Here is a 23,580-nt window from a genome sequence, read left to right on the forward strand (position 1 = left end):
TACCCCGCTCACCGGGTGGTGCTTTGATGCCTATGTGCATGCAGTTTATTGCAGCCACTACCTCAGGGTATTCTGCTATTTGGTGGAAGAGATGCATATTGCTGGCCAACGCCTCACGGGTGTTGGGGATATATACGTGCTCACCAACATGTGCTGACATGGCATCCAGGAATTGGTGGAGTACCCTGGATGCTGATGCTCGTGAAATCCCCATTATATCCCCAGTTGGCCATTGGAAGGTACCTGTAGCTAGTATATTTAGGCCTACACATACCTTGGTATCCACTGGGATGGGTTCCTCTCTGTTAGTTCTGTGTGTGAGGCGTGGCCGGCACAGCTCAATAATTTACTGTAGGAGGTCCCTGCCCACCCTAGAGTGCTCCACTATCTCCAGCTCATGTAGCCCTTGGTCGGTTACCCTGGGTCTGTATACTCTTCTCCGTCTCCTCACTGTGGGGTGGTCGGCAGCATTCACATCCTCAGCCTCTTGCACATGCTGGTTTATGATAGCAAAAGCAGACCCTAACATTTTTTGTTTTGCTTTCGTTTTGTAAAACTTCCCCATTTGTATACACCGGTAGTGCAGAGTTTTTGGGGAAAAAATAAGGGGGAAAGGTGTTTGCATAGTTTATAGTGGTGTGCTGGGCTGGGCTGGTCTGCTACCTGTGTAATTGGCTGATTCTGATACATTTCACCTGCCAGCTAAGCTAGTTCTCCTTGATTACCTTCCTACTGCTGTTTTCCTTCCCATTGCCTTCTTGTTTAAGGCCACGGGCACGCTGTGCAAACAGAGTGCTCAAATGTGCTCAGAGCTGCTATTTCCTGGTTTACTTTTTTTTTCACCCTTTATAACCCGGTGCGTGGCGTGCACACTTGCTTAGGCTTTGTAAATGGTGCTAGGCAGGTTTAGACACACCCCCTAGCTTGGCTATGCTAAGCTAGGAGCAATCCCAAGCCACAGGGTTCCAATCTGCTTACAGTATGCCTGACACCCCTCCCCCATGATGTCACCTATATCTTAGTCTTGCACCCAGCTATTCATACTCTTACACTGTTGGGACCTGCCTCACATGCTGGGGAAAACTGGGATTTACTATTCTTCCCCTCATTTGCATAGGATTGCCTGCTAATGCATAGTTACATGTCTCACAGTGAGCCTCCCCTCTTGGCAACCATTACTCACTGGCCAGGTTGTCTTCTGCCTGCCATTGACTTGCATGGCAGAGTACTGATTTAAGTTATAATGTTTATCTTAGGTTTATTTTATTAGTTTGCCCCCAATCTCGTTTGCGCGTCACTGCCCTATGCTTAAATAGCTGAGATCGGCAAAAAAAAAAAATAAAAGTTATTTTTTTTTTTTATTGTTTGCAATGCCAATGGCCTTATACTTGGCCATTGGCATGTTTCCTCAATGATATGCAGCTTTTATTTGGAGCTGTCATAGATCCTTTTCGGATTTTGCAGAAATGTACTCTGTTACTGAGTACATTTCTGCATATAGCACTTGTCTTGCACGGACTACTGCAAGCTTCCTGGATTGCAAAATCACCTCATTTGCATGAATTTCACCTGCAAATGAGGTGATTTGCATACCAGGGCTTAGTCCGTGCATGATTAGTGCAGGAGCACTCATGCACGGCCCTGCAGGCTGTTCCAGGATTGCACGGCAGACATATTGCCTGCTAGAGCTCATGCGCGCCGTGCAGGGCATAGAGAATCCGGGGGACAATTTTATGAATAAGTAAAACATATCTTGGTGTAGTGACTGAACTTTAACAGGTACACTAAATTTTACCTGCTGAATAATGAATTACTGATGACAGAGGGATTCCACTTAAGTATGCGCTTCAACTCACTCAAGATAGGCTTCCAAGGTTGGAAAGCTTTATAGTCTATGCACTAACATTTTTTTCAGTAGGTGACTGTTTTAATACCATCATTACATTACTGAGCATGTCTGTCCTGAAGTGTTCTCCTCCCAACTTTTATACCTTTCACTGTTGCAAGGTAAAAGAGGCAGAACACGTTTAGCCAAACAAAGCAAACCAGCTTACCCTCAGGCTTTTTTCAGTTGCTTCAACAGAACTAATTATTTAAAGAGCCGTCTTTCACACCTGACAACTTGTATTCTCACAAGCTGATCTTTGCTTTTATTTTTACTTATTTTATTTTACATTCGACGACCGGGAAAGTCTGACTGGACACAGGTCCATTTTCAGTGGAGGCCCGGGGAGAAAAGTTACACTTAAAAACAATCTAACAAATAACATTTTATGAATTACAACACTTTCTTTTAAATGCATACAAGAACATATTTTACATTTCTTCACAGATATATGTATCTTCTTCTTTCAGCTGCTCCCGTTAGGGGTCGCCACAGCAGATCAACTGTTTCCATTTCTTCCTGTCCTCTGCATCTTGCTCTGTCACACCAACCACCTGCATGTCCTCTCTCACCACATCCATAAACCTTATCTTAGGCCTTCCTCTTTTCCTGTTACCTGGCAGCTTCATCCATAGCATCTTTTTCCCAATATACTCTGCATCCCTCCTCAGCACATGTCCAAACCAACGTAACCTTGCCTCTCTGGCTTTGTCTCTAAACTTTCCAATCTGGGCTGACCCTCTAATATAGTTATTCTTAATCCTGTCTATCCTCGTCACACCCAGTGCAAATGTTAACATCTTCAACTCTGCCACATCAAGCTCTGACTCCTGCCTTTTTGTCAATGCCACTGTCTCCAACCCATATAACATAGCTGGTCTCACTACCCTCTTGTAGACCTTCCCTTTCACTCTTACTGGTACTCCTCTGTCATAAATCACTCCTGACACTCTTCTCCACCCACTCCATCCTGCCTGTACTCTCTTCTTCACCTCTCTTCCACACTCACCATTACTCTAAACTGTTGATCCCAAGTATTTAAAATCATCCACTTTCACCACCTCTACTCCCTGCATCCTCACCATTCCTCTATCCTCCCTCTCATTCACACACATATATTCTGTCTTAGTCCTGCTGACCTTTATTCCTCTTCTTTCTAGAGTATATCTCCACCTCTCCAAGGTCTCCTCCACCTGTTCCCTACTCTCACTACAGATCACAATGTCATCTGCAAACATCATAGTCCATGGGGACTCCTATCTGATCTCATCTGTCAACCAGTCCATCACCATTGCAAATAAGAAAGGGCTCAGAGCCGATCCTTGATGTAATCCCACCTCCACCTTAAACGCATCCGTCACTCCCACCGCAGACCTCACCGCTGTCACACTACCCTCGTACATATCCTGTACCACTCTTACATACTTCTCTGATATTCCCGACTTCCTCATACAATACCACAACTTCTCTCTAGGCACCCTCTCTTATGCTTTCTCTAAATCCACAAAGACACAATGCAACTCCTTCTGACCTTCTCTGTACTTCTCCATCAACACTCTCAGAGCAAACATCACATCTGTAGTGCTTTCTCCTGGCATGAAACCATACTGCTGATCACTAATCATCACCTCCCTTCTTAACCTAGCTTCCACTACTCTTTTCCATAAGTTCATGCTGTGACTGATCAATTTAATCCCTCTGTAGTTACTACAGCTCTGCACACATCACCCTTATTCTTAAAAATCGGTACCAAAACACTTTTTATGTATAGATACAATTATTGCATTCTTGAGGTTTACCAGTTGTATGTAGGAATATATTTAGCTTTCTTCACAGATGTATACTAGATACCAACAGAATAGAACATCCTTAGTTAAGAATTGATATCCAGAGGTTAGGCACTATTAGGTGTTCCTTGGCAGAATTATTGTATCACTGCAAATGTAGTGGATTAGCCTGGGGAGTCAAATGGGCATAGCCAGTTGTTAAAATAGTGGGTTTTTGAGTAGTTTTTTAAATTGTGGAGCAGAAATTGTAGAAGTTATGTGCTTTGGAAGGGAGTTCCAGACTTTTGCTATTGAACAGGCAAAAAGAGATATGCAAGCTTCATTCTTATGTTTGATGACATTTATGAGACTTTGGTCTGTTGATCTTAAGGCTCAGGTGGTGATGTAGGGTTGTATTAGGTCTTGTAAAATGGGGGGGTTATTTGGGAGGTAATATAGTTTGTGAGCTGTGGAGAGCTGAGTGGTAAGAATTAACTGAGGCAGCTCAAGCCAGTTGAGCTGTTTGAGGGAAAGACAGTGATGGGCTCTATTAGAGGCACCTGTGGCAAATTTTGCAATCTTGTTTTAGCAAGATGCCATTTTGCTTTGTTCGCTCTGGCAAAGATTAGTCAGGATTGGGGAGGCATACAGTAGGATGGATAATAGGTGGGTTCTTGCAGTAGTGGCTTTGGTATAGTTGGTCATGAATTGCTTATTCCTATACAAGAGACCTAGCTTTTTGTGAACTTTTTTGACTGATTGGGCTATGTGTATGTCAAATTTGAGTTTATCGATTACTACTACTAGGAGTTTAGTGTGTGCTGTTTGGGTGATTGAGGTATTGTCCTTGGAGTTAATGATGAAGTCATTATTGAGTGCAGAGGATCTACCTGGGCTGAAGAGAATTAGTTTTGTTTTTTTGGGATTGAGTAAAAGTTTTATGGCAGAAAACCATGCTTCAGCCAGAGTGAAGTTGTGTTGTGTTATTGTTTGTAGCTTGCTTAAGGTAGGGGCAGTGCAAATGATAGTAGTGTCATCAGCATATTGCACTATAGAGGCAGAAGGAGAGAAAGCAGCTATCTGATTTGTAAATATGAAGAATAGTAAGGGACCAAGAATGGAGCCTTGAGGGCCTCCAATAGATACAGGTAGAAGGGAGGATAGTAGGTCCTGTCATAGCACCTATCATTAATTCTGAAAATGCAGGCTTATATTTAGATATGCGAAGTTGGGGAATGCTATCCAAAGTTTGCCAAAAAGCAATCTAACAAAATAATAAATAAAGAATATTATACAATGACCCCCCATTAATATTCAAAAAAATGTGCATGCTGATTGGTCAGAGTGCATGTTGTAAATGAAAGACTTATACTAATGGAAAAAGGACCGGTCGCCCAGACTTTTTCCATTAGTATATGTCTTTTTTTGGACAGCAACGGAGAACGGAAGAGCTCCGTTGTTGTTATCTCGCTATGTTAAATGAGTTTAACATAACGAGATATCTTAAAAAAAGCAACGGAGATCTTCCTTTCTCAGTTGCTTTTTTTTAAAGCTGTCTCGTTATGTTAAACTCGTTTAACATAGCGAAACGGCTTTAAAAAAAGCAACAGAGAAAGGAAAATTTCTGTTGCTTTTTTTAAAGCTATCTCGCTATGTTAAACTCTTAACATAGCAAGACAAGTTTTTTAAAGCAACAGATATCTTCCTTTCTCCATTGCTTCCACACACACAGTTCTAATGTACTGCGTAACCATATGCATGCACAGTACATCAGAACTGCGTAGAATACTGGACAGCTACGGAAGGGCAGCAAGGAGGCATTATACAATGCCATTATTATTTAAGAAAAGTAAGTATTTTTTTCTTAAATAATGTCAATGTATAATAGCAATAACCCACTTCTGGGTGTGGGTAATGCTGGATTTACCCACAGTTGTCTTTCTTTGGCCACTCGGGCTTCACCCTCGTGACCAAACCACACCAACCGTGGGTAAATCAAGCATTACCCACACCCAGGCTTGGGTTATTGCTTAAATAAACAATAAACAAATTAATGTAATAAAGAAGATTCTTTCAAACTGAACATTCTAGAATCAGCATTTTTTAAATGCCAACATCTATTGATGCAACAAAACTTTTTATCCACATAAAGAACAAACTGCACGTCTTCTTCTCTAAAGTTTCAATTCTAATAAAACGCTGTTGATATAATGCAATCATCTAATGACAAAGTAGTGAATAACAATTAAAATTTTGTGATTAAGGCAGTTTATAAAAAAGTATAAGTGCTGACAATGTGCTTTACATTAGGCAGAAAAGGACAGAACCAGCAAAACTTGGATCCTGAAAATAAAACTTTTATTGTGACAGGTTAAAAAACCTCCACATATATTACACTTTTGTAACAGACTGGTTTCGGTAGGGTATACACAACCTTCATCAGTGAAATAAGACAAAACAAAAGTGTGACAAAGCTATATAAAGAGGTTACAAAAAGCCCATTGGTTAATTCAAAAATTATCATTAAGACCAGGTGAGAATAATCCCCCCAGTTTGATAATCCATTTCTTTTCTTTGGTATTGAGTATTGAATGCCAGCCTGTTTTATTTGTTCTGTTCCCTTGTATGATATCAATAACCATAAATGTGAATTTAGCAGTATTGTGTACCAGAGTATGTTTATATAAGGCATTCGTTATCTTGTGTGTCCTAATATTGCTGATCTGTTCTGTGATTCTGATTCTAAGTGGCCGGGAAGTCTGTCCTACATAAAAAGCACCACAGTGACAACTGGCGAGATAGATAAGCCAGTCACTGCTACAGTTGGCAAAAAAATTTATATCATAAACCTGTGAACAGTTCTGGCTGGAAAATTGTTTGGATTTATCAATTTTATTACAACTGGTACAGTGTCCACATGGAAAACACCCTATGAGTAGATCCCCTGACAATGTAGTTTGTTTACATTGGGTATTGTTGTGCCTGCTACCATGCTTGAAATGATTAAAAAAACCCGCTAAATTTTTGCCTTTCCTGAATGAAAACTGGCATCGATCTGGAATGGATTTGGAGATGTCAGAGTCATATTGTAAGATGTTCCAATGGTTATTGATACTATCAATAAGTTGATTCGAATTCCGGGCATAAGTGGTGGTGAATCTTAATGTATTACTTTTATCAGAAGTGTGTTTCTGGTACTTGAGGAAATCATTTCTCTTGGAAGAATTGGTCATATTGCTGGCACTAGACACATGAACCATAGGGTAACCCCTGGACCTAAATCTTTCAGTTAGGTCCCTCCTATGATGTTGAAAGACATTGTCAGTGGAACAAATCCGTTTGATGCAGATGAATTGTGACTTGGGAATGTTGTGTATGACATGAGATGGATGAAAACTAGAGGCATGTAAAATAGTATTGTATTCAGGATGTTTCCTGAATACTTCCGTAGATAGTGTGTGATCTGGCAATCTTGTGATGGCAACATCCAAAAAAGTAATTCCATTGTAATCATAGTGTAAAGTAAATTCCAAACCCCAAATGTTGTTGTTAAGATATGAGATGAAATCCATAAGCCCTAGTATGTCTCCTCTCCAAACCATCCAGCAGTCGTCAAGGTAACGGCGCCAAATGTGAATGTGTTCCAAATAGATGTTATTATGTGAATTGTAAATTATGTGATGTTCAACAAAAGCCATAAGGCCTTTACATTAGGACAGCATTTGGATGATGTTGTGTGGCATATTTCTTATCTTTGCTAATATGTTTACAGATGCCTGTTCTGTATGTGACAGGGCCTGTACTGATAACCAGAGGGACACAACATATCAGAGTTAAAGGAAAACCTGTGCATTGCAATAAGAATCTATAATAATAGAATAATTGAAAATACAAGGGAACTGGGCCCAGTGGCCAATTAATCCTTGTCAGTACTTATGCTTAGATCTTACCCCTTTTTCAAGGAGCAAAAGGGCACTCATGGCAATAGTGAATTTGTGCATACCCACCCAGTTGGCATTAGCTAATTTGGAGTGGAAGTTTGTTCCAGAGGAAGAGTAAATTTTATGTGGTGAATATGGGAGCACTAAATAGTTTCATCCTTAGGGTTTCATTTCCTCAATTTGCAAATGCAAACTGTGGGACTCTGAGCAACTCACTTAGCTAGATTTAGCTAAACAGTCCTCTGGGGTTCTTAATCTGGATTGTCAGGCTTACTGTCACACGACAACTTTATTTTCTACTTTCCATACATATATCATAACTGCTTTGAAAGGAAGTTAATGATAGCACTGTTCTGACTGTAAGGGAGAGCTTATTCTACAATCTTTTTTTTAAACACACCTTTATTGAATTATCACTTGTGACATAGGCAATTTTACATTTATACAAAAGTAGTTAAACTGTACTAACAAATTAACATCAACAAAAATTACACTTCACATATATTGCTATATATCATATAACCTAAGCAACATTACATACATTACTCAATTCCTGCCCTCTTTTTTAAAACAAGAAACATCTTTATTAAACAATCACTTATGACATAAGCAAACATACATTTATGTAAATAAAAACAAACCACACTGACACAATCCTAGTTGCAAGCATTTTACATCACAAACCATACTAACACGCTCCCAGCTGCAAACATTGTACGTCATTTACAATCTACTGAATCATTTTCAGTCAGATACTACATGGCTCATTAAAGTCCTGCCTTCTTTTAAACCTCATTCCTCCCCTGTATGTATTGTCCCCATAATTCCCATTTTTTTCCTATGCAGTTTGCTCCTACCTTTTTCTAAGGATCTCAATTCCAGTTCTTTTATCTCTGTTACTATATTCACTACTTCTAATATAGTTGGTTTAGATTTTGATTTCCATTTTCTAGCAATTGCTTTTTTGGCAGCTACCATAATTAAAAAATTAATAATAATAAAAAAGTACTAAAGCCACTGTTAAGCCAGAAGACAGGCCTTAAAACAATTCTTTAGCATTAATATAACTTTATTTCACTCTTTCGTCAATAGCAATAGACTTCTTCAGAAATTAATTACATGAAAAGATACATGATCTTAAATACTTGAGATAAAATCATGTTAACCAATCACAATAAAAATACAATTAAAACACATCCAGTGATAAATGCCACTCTATTTAACCCTTTAACATCTAAATTCCTTTAGCCAACCTACGGTCCTTCAGAAAACATTTAATATTTATGGTGTCATTTAAACCTGGTGATTTGTCTACCTCTAATCTTACTTGCCATTCAGTTTCTCTTTGCTCCACCTGATTTTTATAATTTCCTTTCCTTAAATCATAAGGTATGTGTTCTACCACTTCAAAGAGAAACTTCTTAGAATTACTGGACCTAACGGTATGTTTATATAGGACATTATTTTCATTCTTTGTTTTAATGTCGTAAAGATGTTCTTTTATCCTAGTGCCCAACTTCTTGGTGCTCATTCCTATATAGTAACTTGGACAGCTTAAACACAAAGCTATGTATACTATCCTTTTAGTCTCACAAGTATACCTTCAAGGTATTTCTATAGTCTACTGTAAATGTTCTAACATCATGTAGGGCCCTCATAAATAAACCTACAAGCAGCACAACTCTTGCACTTAAAAGTGCCATTATTTTTGTTATATGGAACCCCAACTTTAGCGTCATGTTGTAACATTTTTTTTAATGTTACTGTTCTTTTTATAAACAAAGAAAGGCTGTTTACCTAGGATGTCATCTAGGTCTCTATTCCCTTCTATAATCTTCCAGTTATTAGATATAATATTTCTGATGCCAGTACTATCTACAGACATTTATATGGCATATCTAGCCCTAGCTGCTACCTCTGTAGTATTTTCTTTATCTTTTTGCTTAAACTCTTTTACTAAAATGGGTTCAAATTGTTTTCCTGATTTCCCCAATTTGCTGGCATTACCAGTGTCTTATCTGTATTTAGTTTCATCCCATAAGCCTTCAGTTTTGCATTCCATTCCCCTGTCTTTTGCTGAAGTTCTTGCTCAGAGTCTGCCTGTAATGTCACATCATCTGCTTTGTTGATCTTTCCCCTCTGACCTGTTTGCTAATGTAATCCATCATCAGTATGAACAGCAGTGGTTCAGAGCTGAATCCTAATGCACACCCATTCCCACTGAATCCCTCTGTCAGAGCAAACACTGCTCATACTTCAGTAATTGGATCTTTGTACACAGCCTGCATTAATTGTACCAATGTTTCTGGGACTTCGAACCGCCAAAGGACTGCCCAAATCAGCTTTCTTGGGACCTTGTCGTATGCCTTCTCCAAGTCTAGGAAAGTCCAATTGGTCTCTTTCCTCAGCTCTAGCATCTTCTCAACTATCTGTCTCTCTGTAAACATCGGGTCAGTTGTGCTGCATCCTGATCTGAATCCAAACTGCTCATCTCGCATCTTACTTTCTACTACTCTGCATATCAGTTTATCAGTCACACTCTCCAGAACTTTCTTGCAATGTTTTTGATACCTCTGTACTGCTCACAGTTGCAGATGTCCCATTTGTTCTTGTACTGTGGCACAGGTATGCTTATTGCCCAGTCATCTGGGATATGCCTTTCTCTCCACACAGCTATGAGTACCCTCAACAGACATTTCTCCTCTTCCTCAATCAGCATCTTTATCATATCGCTGTGACTTCATCTGAGCCTGCTGCTTTCTATGACTTCATTTTCTTTAGTGCTGTTCTTACTTCTTCTAGGGTGGGCTCCTCTTCTTTTCTCATTGTAGACTGTGTCTGAGATAGTACAGTTTCTGTGGTCATTTCTTCATTCAAAAGCTGCTGGAAGTATTCCTTCCATCTGCCTTTGATGTCCCTTATGAAGGGTGCCTATCTTCTTTATTTTTCTGTCTTTGATTTGCAGCCTGATATAGTTTCTTTGTTCCACCTACTAAGTCACTTTCCAGAAACAGATAGAATGCCTCTGATGCCCTGTTCTTTGCTATTGCAACTCCTTTCTTAGCTTCTTTGTTAGCCAACCAGTATTCCTTCCTAGCCTGATCTGTGTTTTCTATCTCCCACTTTTTACTGCACTCCTTTTTTTCTTTTTAATTAAACAAGAAGCATCTTTATTAAATTATCACTTATGACATAGGCAATCATACATTTATATAAATGAAAACAAACCATATTGACATAATTTTGGTTGCAAACATTATCCATCACTTATAATCTATCCAGTAATTATCAGTCAAACATTGCGTAGCTCATTCAAATCCTGCCTTCTTTTAAATCTCAGTCCTCGTCTGTATGTATTGTTCCCACACTTTCCATTTTTTCCTATGTAAGATCCCATTTCCAGTTGTTTTATCTCTGTTACTATATTCACTACTTCTAGCACAGTTGATTTAGACACTGATTTCCATTTCCTCGTAATTGCTTTTTTGGCAGCTACCAAGGCCTTACTAGGCAATTACAATTCTGTATCATAGCTCAAAAATATAATTTGCTCAGCCAGTATTTCTGATAGAGTAGTCTTAGTAGAATTTTTAAAGTCTACCAGCTCATTACACTCCAGGAAAATATGTTCCCAATTACCTATTTCTTCTTCATCACACCTTCAATATTTGCTATCTACCTGAGAAGAAAATCTTTGGAGTTTACTTGGGAAATATAATATAATATAAATATTATATATATATATATATATATATATATATATATATATATATATATATATATATATACATATATATACATATATACACAATTTGGGAGGCATACATATATCCCCCTATTGTTTCTGTGTCAATTGCTTAGCCAGTCTCTCTTCCCAATCCTTTCTAACTTCATCTGATTGATTCTTATAATTATCAAGCACTATTTTATATCCTCTACTAATTATTCCTTTTTAATATCTGCTTCTGTTCTAGGTTCTACTAAAAACTCTACTAGTGCTGGAGTTCTGCTTATGATCCCCAGATTTCTTTCTCTTTGTCTATACTCTGATATCAGTCCTTGATCAGGAAGGCAATCTCTAACCTGCAGTCCAAATAAATTCTTGGCCTCTTCCCATTCTTTTACCTTTCCCTGTCTGATTATTTGCTCCCAATACCATGGTTCTTTTGCCAGTTTTCTCCAATAAATTCCAGACCCTTATTGCCTGTTGTCTGTAGCCCTAATTACAGTCATTCCTATCAGCAGAATCTCCTTTCTCCATTCCCGTGTTGGTTTAGTTCTTAAAAATACTTTCTGCTACTTTATGAATATAATATTCTGTTTGGTTCATGCCTTTTTTTCTTTTGATGACTTCCTGGAGTTCTGCATTCCATCACCAGCTTTCCTTATGTAACTTATTTCCATAATTGGCTCAGCCACATATCTCTTCTGTAGTCCTCACACATGCTGTTTTGAGGCGCTGCTGTTCTTCTTCAACTCCACCTATTTCATTCCCTTCTTAGGATGGTAGAGCTCTGAGTAATTCCTTGAGCTGTTGTACTTCCTCTCCTTTCAAGTTCCGGGTCTTCAGCCTGGTCTCTTTTGACCTTAGAGCCTTCTCTGATCAGTGCTTGTAGCAGATTGTGGCAACCAGTCATTTATGCTGTGGGCTGACTGTTTAACTGGGGATGACATTGTAATCAGTGTTTCTACACCTGTGCCCTTTCCTTACTCAGATGAAGTCTACCCGAGTTGCATGTCGCAACTCTTTTATGTGATCTTATGACTGTCCAACTATGCGCTGTCCACTATCAAGCCATTTGTCATCAGACAGAAGTCTAGAATGGTCTCTTCTTCTTTATTCCTGCTGCCCTATCCATGTGAACCTAGCCAGACCTTATACCTGCAATGTCTGTCCCAATATGTACATTCAAGTCACCCATTATCAACACCAATTCATGGTGCCCTTCTTTATCTAATAAGTCTTGCAACAACTGTCTGAATGTACTCTTCTCTTCACTATCACAACCCTGCTGTGGGGCATAGGCTGACATTATGAATACAGTCCTATCATTAGGATGGAGTCTGATTGCTGTGTGTCTGGACTGGAGATCATGGTAAAGTGTGGATCAAGAAATGTATCCTTTTCCCCACTGTAGTTCAGTCTCGGAGTTGGTATATATAATTTGCAGGGGGTGTGGGGGGTGCAGATGGGCTTGTCCCCCTGCAAAAGCAATGAAAAAGCTACATTTTTGTTTTACATGCTATGTTTAAAGGAAGAAGCTGTTCTTATGACTGCAGCACACACTCCATTCAGAAGAGTGCTGTCTGACATGCGCAATAGCTGCTTCGATGTTACAAGTTTCAGGATTGTAAACATTCGCTGATGTGGGCTTCCGATCTCGTCTCGATTATTTGAATTTCAATGTTGTATGTTGTGGTATTTTGATCCTTTGAAGGTAATCTATATATAACACCCACACCACATTACAACATGTGTCCTCCACACACCCACTAACTAAATATACAAACTCCGAGATCACACGACAGTTGGGAAAAGGGCAGATTTAACAGAACAGCCAACAGATTTCTTTCCCTTGGAAAGGAATTGGTGATTTGGCCATTTGATGTTGTGCAGCTTTGGGAAAAAGTGGTAGATGAAAGGTGAGTGGAGATTTTACTCCTTCGTTCATATAATATAGACCATACATATATATGTGTGTGTGTGTGTGTGTGTGTGTGTGTGTGTGTGTGTGTGTGTGTGTGTGTGCACATAGTCTGGGGCAGAACATGATGGTTGATAGTGAGTTCAATGATGGAATCAGTGCTGGTCTAAACAACATCAAGCTACTTCTAAAAACTTTGTTCACAATAAAAACAGCAATCAGGCAGGTCTGCTAATTGTAGGAAACCAGCTATGAGATTGCATTCAAACTTCTGCTGCAAAAAAGAGCCCATTCCATCAAACAAAATATTAAAATAAACAATGTATTATTAAGGACCTATTCCTGATTAACACTCCATGCAGAACAGTTTATGCATACATACATCTCAAGTCTCACATTATGAGATATGTCACTCATTTTGTCACTCAAAAATCTTTTGGACAATAGGAAGAAGGCAATATTCTGCTCAATACAATGAAAGAAAAAAAACATTCATAGTAAGTTATTATGTTGTTAGTTTACAAATATAAAAATGTCTGGGCTTTATCTAATTTTGTTTTGTACTACCACTCTGAAGTGTAACCATGTGTCATATTTATTTATAGTGCACTCCAATTACGCTAAACAAACGGCTAAATTATATCCTGGTTCAGCACTGCTATACCGCAAGACTCAACATTAACAGTGCTTAGAGTGGTACTGAGCAATTGTTAGCACCTCATATGTGTTGTTAAGGTTGGGTCTGCAATAAAAGAAGGCAACATTGACCAGTAAATAGCAACAGCAGGGCAGAAAATGGCTTCATTTCAACTCCTGTTTCTGCCTGCTGTCTTCTAAAGTACACACACATTTTGAATTAAACTGCTTCTCTTAAACAGGGAATGTGTAAGAATGTCAACCACTTCTCCACAGCTTCCAAAGGCACAACAACATATCACATTTTTTTTAATCTAATTTTTGACTAGCTAGTAGTACATGGAGAAGACAAATATCCATGCACTATGAAGAATTGTGATTGGATCTCTGATTATAATGAAGTATTATGTGTTCCTGACAGACACCAAGATTTGATCGAGAGGTGGATTTCTTCCCATATGTGTCTCAAACACATAGTGTGCTCATTGCAATTGGCAATCCAGTTATAATCCTCTAAATCACACAATGTGTCTTGCATTTTATTTTAATGAAGAAGGGCCAAAAGATATGACTTAATGTTACACAAAACTATGAAATGCTCACAGTGGGATAAAATGCAACTGTATGGTGAAGAAGGCAACAGTGTTCTAGCAAGTCCTGTCATGAAACATTTTTATTTTTTATTTTGCATTTCTTTACCAGGGTAGTACACTGATTATTGGGGCAGATCAGAGAACAAAATATATAGATGTGCCTTTAGTTTCCACACAAATAGTTTGCAACAGCTCATTTTGTCTTATCTAAGTCAAATATAGCTAACAAGGTTTCCCACAGAAAGGAAACCGAACCCACACCCAACTTAATGTATTCCCAGAACTTACACTCCTTAGTGCCGTGGGTAGTCTGTTCCACTGTGAAATCACATGCTCAGTCAACTCATTTGTCCTATTAACAGCTATTTTTATGTCCCCCTGTTAGGTTCCATTTAGAGCTAAGCAGGTTTAAAGCTGTATTACCCACTGTCACAACTACTCATCCCCAAAAGCTCAAAATACTAAAAGTTTCCTACCAATCCTACAATATGACAATTAATGTAAATCCAACCTACTGACCCCACTGTTATAATCAAAGGGCTTCAGACCAGCCCACCTCTTGGTCCATCTTCTTTGCACCTTTTGAACTTGATTCACCAGACATAATTTACTAGCAAACCATAAAGGAACTGCTGTAATAATAATAGTAATAATAATAATAATAATAATAATAATAATAATAATAATAATAATAAATAGTGGCACCAACTGAAAGCTGATCAGAACACATTGCCAACTTACACCTAGACAAGGCTTTTGACATTAACTTACCTACTGGCATTATTGATAAACTGACCTAGCTAAATAAAAACTCATGCAATTCAAGACATAGCCAACTGACTAACAAAACCTATTTAAACAAGTCTGGTGACACACTTTCTTCAAAAAGGCAAATCAGCAATGGTGCCCCCCATGGCTCCATACTGAGACCAGTACACTTCAGCATACACTTTGCTGATGTCAAAGTAGATATCAAGAGTCCCTGGCTTAGCAAGTTTGCTGATGACTGCAAACTTGGAGCTGTCATCAACATTGCAGGTGACATCCATAGCCTTTAAGAGAACCCTACCCATACAGGTTTTTGGTTTCAGGACCATGGGCTTAAGTGTAACACAAAAAGTGTAGTTTTGTACTCTTTGGGATACAAGAACACCTCTGTATCTACTGCATAAATGACACTCCATCATTAGAGATATGTGAACATTCATAGAAAATGTAATCTCCTTCAACAAGCACATGACAAATGTTATTTGGAAATCCTTCTACCTGGCCCAACTGAGTACTAAAGGCATATCCTTCTGATCCAAGGAAGTTATTTTTGTACACTGCTCCTTCCTTATCAGGTCCATATAATAATATAATGACCTATCTTGTTATGTAGCTATACATGCAAATAGTCCAACTACAAAAACACATTTCCTCACAAAAAAATCATGGGTGATATGAATTCATAAGATATGCAGAGCATCTCATGGCTCTATCACTCCATTTTTGTCTCTAACAGATTTTTATATGGTGATTTCTGCCTGATTTCTGCCTGACCTTCAAAGCTATAAATGACCCTGTCCTTCTTGACCTTCTGTAAGATCATAAAATTGCAAATACCACAAATCCCCACTCCATGGACCTAATTCTACACTGTATTATAAACAGGGCCTGTTGGCAGGATATGTATAGCTCTCAAAGTATACCTTACCTTTCGAATAAGCATCCACTAAACATCAAATAGCGGTCACATTCATGGAAAATTACTCTCCTTCAGCTACAACATATTAAATGTAATTTGGAAAGCCTTCTTCCTAAACCAAATAATTATTAAAGGCATATGCACCAGGTCCAATAAAATTATTGCTGTACTCTACTCCTCCCTTATCAGGTCTGTAATAGAATATAATGCCCACTCTGACATGTATCTATCCTAGCAAATGGTTCAGCTAGAAAAACAGCCACATCATTATATAAACAGGACCTGCTGCTAAGATAGATATCTCTCCCAAAGGGTACTATAATTTTAGAATAATCTACTCTTCCACATCAAACAAAGTAGGTCCTTCACTCTCTTTAAATCCAGTTGAGACGAGTTGCTGGCTAATCATAAATTTACCCCTGGTCTGGCTCTCCTTTATGGACTAGAGAAGTAGGTATACTGCAGTGGCTATGCTCTTATTGGTGGTCTAGATGGATTCCCTTGTATAGAGTTATGAACCTAAATGTACTCAAATAAGCATTTCAGTCAAATTCCTGAACCTGACTAGAGCACTGTGCTACTACAGAAGTGTATTACAGTATCAACATTATTAACTTAGGGACTGAGTACTGGATTATAACTAAAAGCCCTATTAACCAGAAAATATGAAATCAAATATGTAAAAATGTAACCACAGTCAGTGCTGAAAGCTATACACAGAGTCCCAATACCCTATACCCTGTGGCAAGCCAATGGGAAAGACCTGCATAAATACAAAATCTAACAACATAATAAGTGTCTCGCTAGCCTACAGATGCTGTTAGTACGCAAAATTAAATACATTATTCACTATTGCTATATTTATGTGTAACTAAAGATAATCATCATCATCAGCAGCAGCATCATCATAACTAAAGATCACTTGTTTTATTTATTTTTTTCTCCAAGATGTCCACCTGGGTCAAGACTATTATTGGTGGCTTTGGGAGAATATCTCTGAAGTGCATTAACAGATAGTAAAATAATATGGATGTTGTACATTTATAATTTCATAGAAACTGTATGTTTTAGAAGCCTCAGAACACAAAAACTAGTAAAAAGTCATTAACTCAAAGAAAAACTGCTGATATTAATTCACAACTATGTGCTTTTCACAAAGTTGTCACATTGTTGACAGTTTAACAAGATGTAGAACTGCAACAACTACAGTTAACTTGTTAAGAATTTGTTATTTAAGTCAGAACAACAGTCATGAAAAACAGACAATATACTATGAATGAATAAAAGCATTCTACATAAATACAAACATCTGAAAATTTTGCTTGACAGGTAGATTATCACTGAAGGTCAGGAGTATAGTGCTAGGAGATAAATTGCAACAGAAGAGAAAACAAACAGTAAATGGAAGAAAACAATATAAAAACATCTGCTCTAATGTGATTTATGTAAAGCTTCTCTAAGTCTTTATCTTGTTCTTGCCCCCTTTTTGAAGCCTCCTGCTTAGGGAATAAGTGTATGTTTTAATATTTCTGTTTTACTGCGCTGCAGCCATGTGTGTTACAATTGCACTGTGCTGACAGGCTGACCTTCTGGAAAACCCTTGACACTTCCAAAATGGGCTTTTTGGTCATTTTTATTACCAACAGGTCAGTAGATAAGCTCTCAACAATAGCATCAGGTGGCTGCCAGATTATAGTGTTTGCTATATTTTCTTGCTTATGTTTAATGGATTTGCTTTCCCTTACATTCAGTTTATAACACCAACATTTTGTTATTAACAACTAATAACTGTGGTTGGATTGGATACCGGTACAATGTTATTCGTGTCCTTATACAATTTAGTTATTGGAAGAAAAAGGAAAAACAAAAAAGGGTGGGGAGACCTTTGTGTTTACAACTGGTCTTTTATCCCAGATGCAGTAGATTTTGGTTACAGATCATGAGAGTGAAATTTGTTATCAAGTGATGGAGGACTGGAGAACCTTTTCTTTTGATTTGCTTTTGGTGGACTTGCTTATGGGGCTGTAAGTTTGTATTATCTGAATATGAACTGGTGACATTAATATTTAACAGTGTTATAAGATTGCAACATTTGTTGTGGCAGTTAGTTTATCAGACACAGTTGAATTTTTCTTGTAGTTTGCCTGACAAAATCTGCTGGTTTCCTACTAGAGAAACTTAACAGAAGATGCTGAGACACTACATGGTTGCTGCCTTTGGACTTATATATTTTACATAAGAATTTATTTTTGCTGGTTAGCACTTGTTACTAAATTATATTATTTAAAATGTAAAATCACTTATTTAGTATAACAATGTTTTTACTTAATGTAACAATGCTAAGTTTCAACTACAATTTTAGTCACTGATAATGTTTCAATTGATTAGTGAGATTTGATTTTAGCATATTTTTTTCAACTGGTTTTAATTTTTAAAGGTTTTTCAGTAAAATGCTTAGGACATAACCACCATAATAAATTATTTGAATTTGAACAGAATGCTTTGGGATCTACATCTGTTTGGAAATCACTTGGCATTATGGCCACATTTATACAGACAGTTTATTTTAGGAACAATGCCAGATCCTTTAATGACTCCAAATATATACATAGCTTGTTAAATGTATTTATTTAATTACTTGCTTACCAACATATTTATATTTTGGTGATGGATAGCCAATTGGACGAGCTCCAGTACACACTAGTACATACAAATGGTGACAACTAAAAATAGAGTTACATCAGCTTTACAGTGAGAAAGACAACCACATAATGCAGTAACTTCACTACTTAATATGTTTAATAAAACTGTAACCTACAACCCTTAAATGCATACCTCTACTTTTTTGTTCAATAATTCTGAGCAAAACTAAAATAAATGGCGGAGGAGGCCCAAAACAGGAACATTTTTTTAAGTATTCATTCAGTTAAAAATTGACAGAGCAAATTTTGCATCAGTATGCATTTTATGAGCAAAAAGTATGAAGCTCATGTCTAACATTAGTCTTCTTCTTTCGGCTTTTCCCGGTTAGGGGTCACCACAGCAGATCACCTGTCCGCTCATGATTGGCAGTGGAGTTTTACAGTATCTAGTTGCCAGCCCAGCACCCAACCTTCCACAGAAGGCACACACTCACACCTAGGGCCAATTTAGAGTGTCCAATCCATCTACAGCATGTCTTTGGGATGTGGGAGGAAACTGGAGCACCCGGAGGTAACCCACGTGACCACAGGGTGGACATGCAGACTCCGCACAGAAGGCACCCCTGCCGAGGATTGAACTGGAGAACCTCTTGCTGTGAGGTGGCAATGCAAACCGCTGCACCACCGTGGCCGCCCTGATGTCTAACTAACTATAATCCTCACATGATTTACCAGAAAATTTAAAAAAAAGAAATATTTAGGGTAAGATAAAAAAATGAGGCAAAAATCAGGGACATTCTGCAAAACTAGGGACAGTTTAGAGGTATGCTTAGGTGTTATGGGTTACTTGCTGAGTAAGCAGTTCCTGCTCTAAGCCACCTTGCAGCTTAGTGTAGTGTTGCAAACTGCCTAATTATTTATTTTTGGTTTGTTTAAACACCTTTATTAAATGAGACATAGGCACACATACATTAACCGAAAATAAATCAAACAATATTAACATTTTCATGCATCATACAATACATATGTTTTCTTTCTTTTCATTAATTATTGTTCACTCCAACATTACAGAAATTAATAAATTCTTGCCTTCCCTTAAACCACACTCTTCCTCCTCCTGAACATTATTCTGCATGTATTTACCCACAAATGCCATTTATTTCTATGTAATGTGCTTCTTTCTTTTTCTAAAGTTCCCTCATGCACTTCTTTTATCTCCTTTACAATATTTAGTACTACAGTTACAGCTTTGATTTCCATTTTCTAGTAATTGCTTTTTGACAGCTAATAGCATTAAACTGCGTACTTTAATCATGTGTTTAGTCTGTCCAATGTACCATTTGCAAGGGGAACAACCCCATCCCACTATATAGACTATCCCACAGGACTTACAGTTGAAACTATCATTAATCAAAAACTTTCACTCATTAATACATGACCCAGAAATGTCTCTGATCCTCGAACAAACCTTACATTTTCCACACCTGAACATCCCTAACACGGGATTAGAAGACTCCTTCTTCTTTTTCCAATTTAATAGTTCCTATAGGTTACCAAATCTCCCAAATGAGAATGTAACTCTTTTGGGGAATAAGTGTCCAAGTTCTGCATCAAAACATACAATGGGTCATAGGCTATCCACCACATTTTTCAAAATAAAAGAAAAGGGTGAATATTTAGTTACAAAAAATAAACATTCCCCTAAATTAACTTCTTCATCACTGACAGACCCATGGCATTCAAAATTATGCAGAATTTTAGAGCTAGAAAGTACACACACACACACACACACACACACACACAACACACACACACATTTACACACATTTTCTATAACCTGAGAAGGCTGCAGAAGACATCAGTGACATCACATCTGAATACTTCTCTCTTCCTGGAGTTGAAAAAATGGTGCACTAGTTTGGAAAACTGCTTTAATCTAGTAGTTCATAGTTCACTGATACTTCCCTTGACTAGGATTATCAAAGGTGTTCATTATGTCAGTTATAAACTAGAAGTATAAGAATCACAGCATACTGAACTTATACCTAGATCTTCAGCTTCACATATCTGGGACATTAGTAAGCATTTGACAGTTCAGTGTGGTATTACAACACCTAGTAATTTTATTGGTGTTACAAGCTGCTGATAAGGCAGAATGTTTACAGTAGTAGCTTTATTATTTAGTAACATGCTAAATGACTGCTAGATCTGATCTTCCTTCCCTGGAAAGCAAGAATCACAGAAATGTTATCTACATTCGTACTACACTTAAACAAAAAAGTCATTATATAGTACACTATTCTTGTAAATAAGGGAGAGCTTATGCCCCAATAATCTGCTCCCCTCTTTCAAACTTGCCAGGAGTGGATATTAAGGGTGGCACCATCCATTCCTGACTAATCAAATAAGTAACACAGACTATGCAACATAGTTTTTTAGATAAAAACAAACACTCAGGTTGTCCCAGAGGACATGTAATGTAAAGTATGCACTGGCATTCTAGTCCTATGTAAACCACTATCCTTAAAACAACATTGGGGGAGGGGGGTAGTGTAAAACAGTATCAAATTATGTTCTAGCTCAGGGCCACAAACTGAGCCCTGCTAAACTGATCAAAGTCTAAGGACAGCCTGGTGGGCTCAGCTGTAGTCTAGATGGCATGGTGGTCATGGTTACCTGTGCTAGGACAACAGTAGTGGCTGAGGAATCCTTGCAAAATTCAAGCCCTTGTGGCAAGTTTGTTCTGAACGTCATCAACTAGAGTAAAACTGGGTGCTACTTACCTAAACTGTGTGGTGAGAATTGAACAGCAAACTGATGTAATGCCTTACAAGTAGCACTTACATTTTGTCGGTGCAGGTTACTCACTGGAATGGCACCAGTGGGTTGGGCATGCTCACACAGAAATCTCATGTAATGCAATTTATTACTTTCACAAGCAACAAATCTGACTCCAGTAAATATACTATGAGACTTTGTGTTCAGGTATTATGATTTCCACATAACTAACTCTGTGTGTTTACGCCTTTTCAGCACTGGCCAGTATAGATATGAACTAAGTAAAAGATATGTGGAGGTAGGAACTGTCTCCATTACTAGCCCCTTTGGTTTATTGCTGCCAAATTTAATTCTGATTCCCTCTGCAAATTTCCACAATGATTTGTTATGCAAGAATAAATACATAGCCTAAAACCTACTTTAATGTACATAAGTGAAAACATTTCACAGTTCTTGGTAGATAGTCTTATCTGTATTTTATTACAAAACAACTACAAATTATCTGTAGTATCCTTTTAACTTTAGATAAACTCCGCCTTTCTAAACTGCCCTTTCCCAAATTCATCTATTAAAGGACACACTATGCCATGACCATTTTTTCACCATCTCAGCAACAGAAGCCACAGTTTTGTCTAGCATGATGAAATGTCTGCTTATAGCCAAGAATAACATTACTAAGAGTTGCTGTTTGTTTGCAGCTTTTTACAGATGGTAACAAGACACATAGCAATCTCATGCAACAACATATCATAACTAAACCCCACTAACACAAACAGATTTGTGTTAACCAGACCTTACACAGCCTTGTGACTAATGTATTCAACAGGAGGCAAACATTAGTAGCGTATTTTTAATTCAGCAAAATGCCTAAAAAGGTCTGCTCCTAACTACTTTTAAATGTTCAAGTTCAGGAGAAACAGATCTCTTTGCCAGGCATCACATTTACAGTCACGTACGTGCTAACACTTAACTGATGAAGGCATGTTATTTAGTGACTTGTTTCTGGATGTTTTATGTTTTCCCCCACTGGCAAGTACAGAAGTATGTCATGTGACTGCACATGCTAATAGTGCCATGCTACCCAGTACATACACAGTCAGACAAATCCTGCACATGTACAAATCTGCCACTTTTTTTAAATCAAGTTAAAAACTCCTTTCTTTAATCCATGGCAGGGCAATTAAAGTTTTATATACACAGAAGACAATCCTCTTACCTTGTTGTGTATGTCTTAATTCTTTGTTGTGTATGTCTTAATTCTTTAATCCTAATGTATTCTATAAGCAAATAATATTCTGTTGTCTCCAGGCTGTTAAAATGGCTACTGGTGATAGGGGAAGTGGCTGTCTCGTCTTTGCTCAATTTATGAGTCATATAGAAAGCAAAAATGTTGCAGTGAGAGGCACGCCCATACTGTTCAAACTCAGTAACTCGGATAGGTCTGACATGCAAATATTCAGGTATAAAAACAATAAAAATGATAGGTAGAGTGGAGAACGACCTCCCCTAGTAAGGCAGCTCCACCCAAACCAATAGAGAAAGGGGTTATTTTACCAAAGCAACTGAGAAGAGTGTTTTCAAAACAAACAGAGCAGGTGTCTCTTCTTGCTCTGGGTCATAAAACAACAATGCATACCATTCTCTAGGGAATTGCACTTATTACTTCAGTTGATAACTTCACATGGAGATCATTGGAAAAGAAAAAAAATATGCCATTCGTAGGCCTTGAGGAGATTATACTGCAGACTGTAGGGAAGTTTTATATGTGCAGCATTACCACAGAAAGACTTGTAAAAATAGCATCCTCTTTTATTTCGCAACCTGTTTTCACTGGGCACACCCAGTCATTCAAGTCTTGCTTTCAGTGGATTGCAGTTCCTTTTATTGGAAGCCTGACACTAAGCTACCTGCTGAGGGATGCATGGTGGACATCATTGTCGCATTCACACTTATACTTTGCACATACTGGAAGGCCCCAAGTTCAAATCCAGTTGAAGTCAAATGTCC

The 23,580-nt window shown here is 38.0% G+C and overlaps 1 protein-coding gene across 1 annotated transcript in view; it reads right to left on the reverse strand.

The window, feature by feature from the left end:
- ELF1 (E74 like ETS transcription factor 1) overlaps positions 1–22,912 on the reverse strand; it is a 960,524-nt gene extending 937,612 nt beyond the window's left edge. The window contains exon 1 of the mRNA XM_044071689.1: positions 22,790–22,912. The gene's annotated coding sequence lies outside the window, so the exon portion shown is untranslated. The remainder of the gene's footprint in view (positions 1–22,789) is intronic.
- Positions 22,913–23,580: the final 668 nt, after the last annotated feature.

The sequence above is a fragment of the Protopterus annectens genome, chromosome 5.part0 (assembly GCF_019279795.1).
Source record: "Protopterus annectens isolate FY-2018-M chromosome 5.part0, PAN1.0, whole genome shotgun sequence".
In the NCBI taxonomy this organism is placed as follows: Eukaryota; Metazoa; Chordata; order Ceratodontiformes; family Protopteridae; genus Protopterus; species Protopterus annectens.